We start from the raw sequence: 11,260 nt of genomic DNA on the forward strand, positions 1-11,260 counted from the left end.
TCCAGACAAACTTGACTCTGTCACTGCTGTGACCGATTAGATCACGCGCGATGTTAACGCCCGGCGCACAGTAGGCTCATGACTTACCTGATGCTCCTTTCTGCAAGAGCTGGGGAAACTCAACATGACAGTGCCCCCAGGGCAGGGGTGGATCCAGGGAAGATCCTCGGGGGCGGGGCCCCACTTAAAAAAAGAGAGAAGACGGGGGGGGGGGGGGTAATTCGCCGTGCGGCAGGAAAATCTGCCAGAATGGGGGTAGAGGTATGGCTCGGGGGGGGGGGGGGCCCGGGCCCCCCCCCCTGGATCCGCCCCTGCCCCAGGGACACGCGACCGAAAGTCTGTTTATGCTTGATGTCCTATGACGCCGAATGGTAGGGTAGTCGATTTTGATTTGAAGAAAGTGTGAGTCATACACCTTTTCTGTCAATTATCCTATATATAAATTGGCACAAAAAGGCGCACGGCTCCCTCACTCTTCGAATCAGAAACGATAACCCCGTCATTTGCAGCAATGGTTCGCGCAGGGCGTGCTATGTGGTAAAGTTAACGGACGCTATGTTACCTTTCTTGTTCTTGTGTCGCCAACCAGCGTTACTGCTTGGCGTGCTTTTCCTTGAGCACGTGCATCACCATAACGATGACCGTGTATGGCGAACCGCGCCAAGGATTGTGCCATAACGTATGCCGGCGTTCGGCTCTCGTCCGTCGTCAATAGTAGAGGTTGTTCTACTTCAATGTGAAGCGCGCCCACCGTCGCCAGAACGTGCTTGTAAGGAGAGAACGTCGGGCAGCCCCATCCGCGGCCGCATCATCTGCGCATACTGTCTCACCCCTCCTCATAAGCCGGTCCCCACGCAAAATTTTTTTGAACTGGTACCGGTAGACCTGTGTTATCGACCAGGGACCAACTCAACCGGTTCCAGCTCATCTGGTACAAGTTGGGAAAACTGATCCCTGTTCGATAACACAGTTCACCCAGTCCCAGTTAGAAACTAGTTTGACCAACTGGTACCTGTTGGCAAAACTGGTTTCTAACCAGTCGCAGTCTCGACTGGAACTGGTTGCAAACCTAATTATGTTGAGCTGGGACCTGTTGAAGTGGCCTGCTTGGACAGACGCTAGCTGGTGTGCAACCAGTGCCGCTTTGCAGGATCGCTGTTCCCAGCAAATCAAACATTACCCATATTTCGAGAAAGAATGCAACTTCGAACTGATAACCAACGTCGCCTTTCCTTACCAGCATGAGTTTTGACATGACGTTACGCTGCCGGCTGTCCGAACACGTACGGCGCTAAACAGAAACGGCATTCGACGATCCGATCTCAGACCTCTCCCCGGCCTACAGACGCCGTCAGTGCCGCCCGGCTGTCGGACATGGTCTCTCTACCGTTCCCTGATTAGCCTTGTCCGCGTCAAGGAAGCTCACTGATTGGCCTTGTCTAAGTGACGTTGCCAGAGAGGAAATTCCGAAATGCTCTCAACATCCGTCGCCTGCTGTTGGCATGTATTACATCAAATTGCACAGAAACATCTCCACTAATTCGCGTCGGACTTTCGGCGCTATTGTCGGGGACGAACGAGAAGTAAATTGCTACTGCAGTTATTTCATTATCAACCGCGACGGATGCGAATAGTCCCTTTGAGGCCAAAGCTTGTTGACGGGGTCAGCCGGAAAATGATACAAGCTCGTGCCAAACAGAAGACATGCGCGGACAAACACAAACATGGAAATGTGCCATTACCACAACTTCCAAAAATGCGTTCGCTACCGTTTTAACCAATCAGTGTGCCGAATGATGTCATTCAGGATTGTGGTTGGCTAAGAGCGTGCATCGCGGTAAAGTTCTCTTTTAAGAGTGTATAACAACTCACAGCGCACTCAGGTCCGTGCGCAGATGACATTGTTGTCGGCGGAAGCATCGTACTGGTTTTGCTTGGTTGTGACAACGAAATCGGCAAATCAATGCGCTATCGTGTTTCGTTATGTCGAATGGCAATACAGAGTTTTAGTGTACCGCTACCGGGAGCCCAGTCCGGTGCACTCTTTCGATAACGTCACGCAGGTGGACCGACTGCCACACATTTTCACTGAGGGAGCTTTTCTCTTCCTCATTCTTTGGGTGACGTCACATCCACGGTTTAAAAGAGCATGGAAGTGACATTTAACACGACTCGAAACCCTGCTTCATCTGTGAAGCTGTCCACCAGGAGTCACCATGCAAAATATTTTCGCTCTGTGGCGTATTGTCACCAGAGACTCGAACCGAACCCGAACCAAAAACCGTTATTAACCGTTATTTTTGGCCGAACCGGAACTAATCCGAACGGAAAGTGTCGACGCCATCTTGAAGCTGAACCGGAACTAAACCGGTAAAAAATGTCGGTTACCGGTTCAAATAACAGTCCACACGGAATTAAGTGAGGAGCTTTGCACGTTGTGGATGGCCATAAACACAATTTTTTCGTCTTTTTTCTTCATTTATTAGTTTCGTAGACTTCCTCTTGCTTGCCGAAAAAGTCGTGCCCTGCAACAATAATCTGGATTTTCTCGAGTCACGAAATAACAACAACAAAGATAGTAACTGAAAACTACTAGGACTACTAATGTCTAAGACATACACATGACTATATGGAAGAATAAGGGATCAACGACAGTTTTGGGTAGCAGTCATTAAGTGACATACAGGGTGCTGTGACCAATAATTATTTTTAAAAAATGTAGTGGAGATAAAAATTAGAAACCTTCTGCGGCGTACTTGTGAAGGTTTTTGCCGCCCAAACAGGCGGTTTCCATCAGTGTACCGCATTAATTTGTCTAATTAGCTTAATTGAACAAACAAAAAATCACAAGCAAAGGTCACGTTTTTTGCGCAAACTGGAAAGCCCATCGCCACAACACACCATTTCTGTCACAATTGCACGATCTTTCACGAGCTTTCCACAAAAATTTGACACCCGAAAACAGGTAAAAACTGCCCGAAAAACCCTCGCTCGTCAAGGCGCACGTTCGGCCAAATTGCCCGCCCATGTATTGGGAGGAGGAAAAAACACCCAGGAGAACAGCCGACTTCGGTGATTACCAGTAACTCACGGCTGCGAACAGATAGGCTTGTCAAGGCAAAATACGTGATTGCACCCGGTCCCCACTCTCCCGTTTTTCTTCTGTTTTCTCATGCTGTTGCCATGCGCAGTGGGAGTCATTGGGCCGAGACGATAGTCCCGGTGCCGCGAAATCCGAAAGCGCTTGCTTGCAGAGATGGCAAGTTTTCGGGTGTCGAATTTTTGTGGAAAGATCGTGAAAGATGCTGTAATTGTGACTGAAATGGGGTGTTGTTGCCATGGGCTTTCTAATTAGCGCAAGAAACTTGGGAATTTTTTGGAGTTTGGAGTTTTTTTCTTGGAGTTTTGGAGACAAATTAATCATGCGCACTGATGGAAACCACATGTTTGGGCATGAAAGACCTTCACAAGTATGACGCAGAATGTTTCTAATATTTATCTCAAGTACACTTTTTAATAATTAGGGGTCACTCTTAAGTGAAACACCCTGTATGTTATAAAAATATACTAATCAGACTCAGCTATACACATGGTATCCACTCTAATAGAAGAAATAATCACTGACACATAGCAAAGTCAAAGAAAAACTGATACTCTCCTATGACGCTTGTGTTACAAACATATGCATTGTAAGACCAGTCCGTTTGTCACACAAACCTGATAGGGGAGCTGCCTTTGACAGCGTTATGTGTTAGAGTGTTAGAGATCATCTCTACACCCATCCTGTATATAAATACGAATACGCGGACCAACCGACGGATATGTTGTCGGTTGTGCGACCTTCGGTCTTTCAAACTTTCTCTTTTAAGTTTGCTTTTTCTTTTCCCTTTCTTTTGTTTCTCTTCTTTTTTTTTGTGCAGTTCTCAGCGAAAGCAAACTACCTGAGTTAGCTACAACATGCATCCGCGGGTACGACGCCGTCGGATAGTTCCCAACGTGCGTGTGTGAACTTACATGAGCCCCTTACAAAGTGAAGGGCCAGGCATCCTCATGCTGGTTAGAATGAAAAGAACATACCAAGCTACTTCTTTGTGCATTTGAAATAGAAGAGATATAAAAAAGCATACCGAAATCGCATTTAAAAAACGCCGAGGAGTCGAAAATAGGTCGAACTCTCTGTTCGCACTTGCCCGTGCCCTGTCTTCGTTCCACAGAGACTTCACTCTAACGGCGACCTGGAAGCACGGCGACGGTCAGTGATGATACGATAACCCGCCTTTTACGTAATGCGCCTTCCGGTACACATGAAAACCTGCCTGTAATGACCCCGGTGCTCAAAATCGCAAATAACAACAAAGATGTTAACTGAAAACTGTTATGACTACTAGTCATGGGCATACCTACAGAAGGGCAAGGGGGGTCCTGCCCCCCCCGGTTCTCCAGGGTCGCTGCGAAAATAGTGCACAATGGGGACACCCACATGAACACCCACATAGTGCACAACATCCGCATGCAGAAATGATGTAGTTTGCGGTGGGAGTTTGCACTCTTTCCACCCCCCCCCCCTTCTAGAAGCGCTTTCTCCATTGAAGAAAAATCCTGAGAACGCCCATGCTACTAATGTATAAGACATCCACATGAATATATGTAAGAAATAGGCATCAGCGACAGTCTTGGGTAGTATTCATGCAGTAACATGTTTTTATAATACTATACTAATGCGCCAAAGATATACACGGTCGCCGCCCTAACTTGTGAAGTAATACTGACATATAGCGCTGTCAAAGAAAAACTGACACACTCATTCTCACGATATTTGTGTAACAACCCAGGCAGAAATCAGGACTGGTTCCCGAATGGTCCCCAAGTGGTTCCATTTGCAGTTGAATGGTCCCAGATGGGTCCCCAAGTGGTATTAATGGTCCCACTCTGGCTTTAAGCGGGTTCCATTCTGGTCCCAGATGGGTCCCCAAGTGGCGTTAGTGGTCCCATTCTGGCTTTAACCGGGTTCCATTCTGGGCCCAGATGGGTCCCAAAGTGGTGCAGTGTTCCCACTCTGGCTTTAAGCGGGTTCCATTCTGGGCCCAGATGGGTGCCAAAGTGGTGTGTGGTTCCCACTCTGGCTTTAAGCGGGTTCCATTTTGGGCTCAGATGGTTCCAGCACTTCCAGCTGGAGCCTCACAGGTACCATTTTGTTCCCAGAATGGTCACTTGACACTCCAAGTTGGGCAGCTTCCCAGCTTTCCCCTTTGAGATTTCATCTTGTCCACACTCGCCATATATCCTTCTGGTTTTGTTTGGTCTATTACTCTGATCTATTTTAGCACATGCATGATCTCTTTTTATTTCTGTTTATCCAGGTGCGTGCGTCTGCGATCAAATATATGCTGTATCCCTGTAACTCCAATTCGAGCACATATTCTCATCTGAAGGTGCATATCATAACACATTAAGTACCAGAGAAAGGTAAAAAATGCATCTCAACAACAACAAAAATTAAGCTAAATAACTAGAAGAAAGACAACGAAAAAAAAAAGAAAAGGTAACTGCAGAGGCTGATGCAATGTGGAGACGCTACGGCGGCTACAAATTCAAACTTCAAACAGCGAGAGCCGAGAGGGAGAGGAGAGGGCGAAAGAGGCGAGAGTGGCAGGCGGCATGGCGGCATGGCAGTTGGAGAGCTTGAACGCTTGAACGCGTCGCAGCAAGTTGGTTTGGCCTTCAGTTGCCGTCGCAAGGATGGTGTATCTCCTGTGCAGTATTTACGTGTGTTTTAGTGGGCTTTGTAAGACAATGCGATGACAATGGTTCCTGTGCAACACATTGTCGATTTCCCGGAAGAGTTTTGACGCCAAGAAGACCTAAACGGCGTAGGGGCAAAACGCACTGTGAAACGCCAATCGGACTGCACGTCGCGAATGTTTGCAGGTATGAGTGATGACCGTGATGTTTTGATTGCTATTAAATACATGTTTCAGTTTAGAAACTTAGGTGGAACTTGGAAGAAAAACAGGATAAGGAGATTCCGAACGTACGGTGAAGAGGAAGGGGGTGTCGCGACCTGCATGGAAAACAGGAGTGTCATGTGTCATCTTCTCTAAGAAAATACAAGATGTGAGGTGGCCAACGAACGAAAGCTCCCTGTGGTCCGTGAGTGCATCGCACAGTCAGGCATATGCTTTGTCAAGACACAGTGAGTGATCAGACTTATACTACGTGGTATGTACATGTAGAGATGTATTGATTATTTCTTTCTGCTCAGTGTATGCTTTTAGCAGAATAAACGGTATTCAATTGAGCAATATGTGCATTTCTACGCATTATTTTCAGTCATGCATTCAGAGGCCCCAGCTGCTAAGTGGCCGGATCCCGGACCACTTAGCAGAGGGGACCACTGGATCAATTCCACTGGCTCCAGTTCAAGTGGGACCATCGTGAAGCTGGTTCCACTTTCAACTGGTCCCAGTCAGTAAGTGGGACACACTCAAAGTGGGACCTGTCCAATAAACCACTTTGAAGTGGTCCCACTCCAGAGTGGTCCCATTCTGAAGTGGTTTAACGAACTGGTCCCCCATGGGAACACTTGGCAAGTGGGACCAGAGTGGGACCATTACTAGGGTGGGACCAGAGTGGGACCATTACCAGAGTGGGACCAGTTCGTTAAACCATTTTGAAATGGTCCCATTCCAGATTTCTGCCTGGGAAACAGTGCTGTATATTGTAAGGTCAGCCCGTTTGTAACATAAACGTCGTAGGAGAGCTGTCAGTTTTTGTTTGCAGTGCTATGTGTTTGTGTTACAGATCATTTCTCCATTTACCGTGGGCATCCTATATATAAATGCGAATACGCGGACCAACCCACGGATATGTCGTCGGCTGTGCGACCTTCGGTCTTCCAAATTTTCGCTTCTTCGCTTTTCTCTTTCTTCTTCTGTACTGCTCTTCTGCAATGCATTACAAAGCAAACTATCTCAGCTCAGCTGCAGCTGCAAGCCGTAGCGACGGCGGTAGGAGAAGGGCTACCTCGGCAGACAGGGCACAAAAGACCAGGCGCCGGAAAAGCGCCGGCACAGCCCTGGCAAGCTGGTTCGACAGTGGAAATGAAGAAAATTTGAATTTACGATTTCAGCAATGCAAATAAGCGTTTCCTTTTCTTTGTTTACAGGATTTCTGACGGCTACGGGCGAGAAAAAGGGGGGGGCTTAAGATTTGCCCTGCATTGGGCGCAAAGTCGCCTCGCGACGGCTCTGGGACAGTTAGATGCACCATACGAAATAGTTTACACCACAGAGTCATAATTATCGCAGAAGTCGAATTTAAAGTACGCCACAAAAAGGAGACCGTGCGCAACGCCTGTGGGGAGCAGTACCAGCCTGTGATCTGCCTGGAAGCTCGCACTGACGCCACAAGGATAAAGCTCACTGATTGGTCCAGAGCAACGTTTTCTGCTACTCCGCTGTCGTCTGCTACTCGGCTGTTCGGGGTTCTGAAATAGCATTGCTCCTGGCTCGGTCATGATTCGGCCGCTCCTTCTTTCCCCAATTCTCCGGAAAAACTGGCAAAACTGGTTGACAGCGGCAAAGGGACAAGGCGCTGACCCCCACTGACCGGCGAACCAGAAGGAGTTCTCCCTTTAGCGTCATCGGTGACGTGGCATCATACCTTCTCCTCCTCGTTATACCCAGAGTTGCGGAGCCATGTTTATGCGAGTCTTTTTTTTTTTTGGGGGGGGAAGAAAATTGCACACATCAAATCCTTTCGCGCTATTCGGTAAAATGACACACACCTTCATCAGACGTCTTAATCCCATTTTTTTGCATGGCCCTTTGTACTCCTTTAATGCATTAAAGGGACTCTGACCAGAAGCTGGACAAATATTTCGTTTGCATCCATTACGAAGGTATAATATGCCTTCAAGCCACGCACGAAATATTTTGGCTGTGCGCGGCGGTAAACTTTGCCAAACGGGGAGCTGAAAACAGGCTTGGCTTTTCCTCCTCAGCTCGCGCAATTGGCGCCGGGATCTAGCCTCTTTGTAGTGGATATCCGCCAATTTCCGCGTGTGTGACGAAAGCATGAGGTTCACGTTTCATTGGCCGCCCGAAACGGAAGTTCTGTTGTTAGTGAGTTAGGACCGGTTTCACCAACGCCGATTCACATTTGAACCGAGATTAACGGCCCCTTAACTTGAATTTAACGCATAGCTCTGCTTCATCAAAGGCAGTTATTGTCACTAAAGCCTTCATGATGTCACCAACTAACGTTTTAAAGGGGATTTGAGTGTTAACTTCAAGTTTTATCAACACTTGTTTCGGTTTAAAGTTAACCAGCGTTGGTGAAACCGGGCCTTAGTGAGAGTTGCGGCGGCATCCGGAAAGCGATCTTCAAGATGGACTTCCAAGCAGGAAATGCGAAGACTCCGAGCCCGGAACTTTTTTCTGACCTTTCTGCGACCGAGAAGGAAATTCTGTGTGCTAAACAGTTCGGGAGCCTTGGTTTCGAAACGTCGCCGATACCGCCAATGCGAGTCGAAGTCAAAGCTCTACGAACATCGGTCACAGATGAAGCCAACAAGATCAGCCGGATCTTTCGCCTGTCTTCAACAGACAAGTAAGAGATGAGCTTTTTAACGCACACTGTGATGGAACATGTAAACGTTCTCTGAAATGTCGTGTCCTAATATTTAACGCGCGCTTGCTGTTTAAGGTGCCGGTGCGGTTAGTGTGTGATAATGCCGAAGGAGATCGAATGCTTGTGCTGCAAGGAGCTCGAAAGCACTGCCGAATGACTGCAGTACGAGTGCATTACAACCCAGGAAGATTTCCAACCTCTATGCCTCAATACGACTGTCCTGAAAGTGGCATAATTTGAACTCCGTCGGCAGCGCGAACCTATGTGCGACCATGTTCACAAGTAAGCCACATGTGTCCTTGTCGAACGATGTTAAAATTTGGGCGCTCAAAATTGGTTTGTTCTTGCGCTAAGCCGTTAAAAACTCCAGTACAGGGCGCAGCACCGAAAAAGACGACAGAATACACAACTGTGAACTGGAGAAAAGCAATATAGACAACCGTGTAATTGTTAGTGTGCTGTGTCTTGAGTCACCTTTTAAGCATTGCCCTGTGCTTAGGTTTTTAGCGTAGGCTGTTAGGGATATTGAGTTTTTAACTTTTTGATGTTTTGATGTTTTGATGTTTTGACCTTTTAACTGTTTTGATGGAAAGCAGGGTGCGTGAAACACTGACCTTTGGTGGGTGAATTCTTGTTATTTATAGCCATGTACCCATGTTCTATTCATCTGGAAAAGCATCAGCTCGCTTACAGGAAATCTCTAATGAATCTCAGCGAAAATTCAGTGAAAAGGACAAAAAATATACTTGAATAAAAACTATTCCCGTACAAAAAATTCCCGATCAAGCTTGATCAGCCTGGATCTGGTTTTAATCAGCCCGGATCTGGTTTTAATCAGACCGGATCAAGAGGAATCCGGGGTCGTTCAGGTCTCTTCCAGTTGATTCCGGGCTGGATCTGCCTCTATCCTGCCTGAAGAAAAACCGGAATGTCCCGGATTCCGGAACGTCCAGGCTTTGATCAGGCCAGTACAACCTAGTCAGGTTCACTTCGCGAACCTGGCATTGGTCGATGTGCGTCGGGTTAACACCAGGCCTACCGGACCCGCGAAAGAGCGACACATTTTATTCCGATCGAGGGTCTTGTCGCCGTCACTGCCAGTGGCTGGTGGCTGAGAACAGACACTTTGACAAGGGTATACGTGCGATTGTGGCGTGGTTTCTTTTGTTTTCGCACAGGAGGAATAATATTTGAAGGGGCCAACAGTTCGGCAAGCGTAAATACCAGCAATCGCGTTTTATCCAATGACGAATTTTCGACTGTCAGTAGTATTGGATGAGCTCATGTATCCGGAAACTCACACAATCATCTGGACGCCATTAATTAGCAATTAGAGCAATTTGGGACCTCCCACAGTAATTAGGATAATTAGCGGAGTCATTACACTAATCGGGGCGCATCTAAGACGTGTCCAGACCACTGTGTGAGTTTCTGGCTACTTGAGCTAATAAAAAAAATGAAAAATAGGTAGAAAATAAAATAGATAGAAATAGAGTAGACAGAAACAATTTATTCGAAAATCAACGATGTCAGAACGAAGAGACCGCTCCGGGGTGACCAGCGCCAGCCATGTTGGTAGTTGGTACCCAGCAGTTGCGGAGATCGACGACAGGTGGCCAAGTAGTTGCAAGGCATCACACCAGATGGCGCCACCATCATAGCTCTATGCGAGAAAGACAGAACAAGATACTAGCGGAAGGTAGAAAATGCCAACGCTGCTGAACGAGTCTAGGCATGCGAGAGAAAAGGTCTAACCACTACTGGTAAGGAGCACGGAGAAAACAGTACACATCGTAGAAAAGGCAATCGACTAGGCCTAACCACAGCGTCACAACACTATGCAGCAAACACAAGGTGGGAACCGCTAAACGTGCGTCAACACGGAGAAAAGGCTTGGTCACTGCTGAACAAGTCTAAACATGCACGTACGGCGAGCAAACGCTTAATACGAGCACAGTCAAACATTGGCAAATCACTCGTTGGTCACCGCTAAACATGTCTAAGCACGGGGGTGCGGCAAACATGCGAGAAAAGGAGCGCGGTAAAACAACTCGGCAAATGACTCACCTTTTCCCCCGCGGCGACGGGTGCGACTGCTCCATCCGAGAGTCAGGCAGAAACTGAGTGGGCGCGGGGACTGCGGAGCAACCGAGTGCACGTCTGCTCTCCGCAACAGCCAGTGAGCAACTGACTGGGGCGACTCGCCGCGGCAGCTACGCATGCGCAAGCGCGCTCCTAGCGCCCTCTGCGCCGCCCGCCCGCGGGTGGTTTCGGTTTCGGCTCTCCGCTCCTCCCGCTGCGCTCGCGCTCCTAGCGGCGACGGATGACTTCTTCGTTTCAGTGTCACTCTCGTTTCTTTGTCGCATTTATCTGTATAAAGGCACCGTGCTCGCGTCATCATTCTGACCGATACGTGGAAAACGCCATGTGTGGTTTATTCTTCTGCGTTTCTTGTCGGCGAGGAAAGAGAAAAAATGAAGAACTTCGCGAATTTATTCGTGGCATCATGGAGGAAGCCTTTCAAGTCCACCACCTGGAATGGTTGCAAGAACGTCAAGAAATGTGTCAGGACGAGATGAAGACGCTCGACCGCATCTTAGCGGCGGACAGACTGACGAAAGAGGAGTCC

Source organism: Ornithodoros turicata, chromosome 3 (assembly GCF_037126465.1).
Source record: "Ornithodoros turicata isolate Travis chromosome 3, ASM3712646v1, whole genome shotgun sequence".
Lineage (NCBI taxonomy): Eukaryota > Metazoa > Arthropoda > Arachnida > Ixodida > Argasidae > Ornithodoros > Ornithodoros turicata.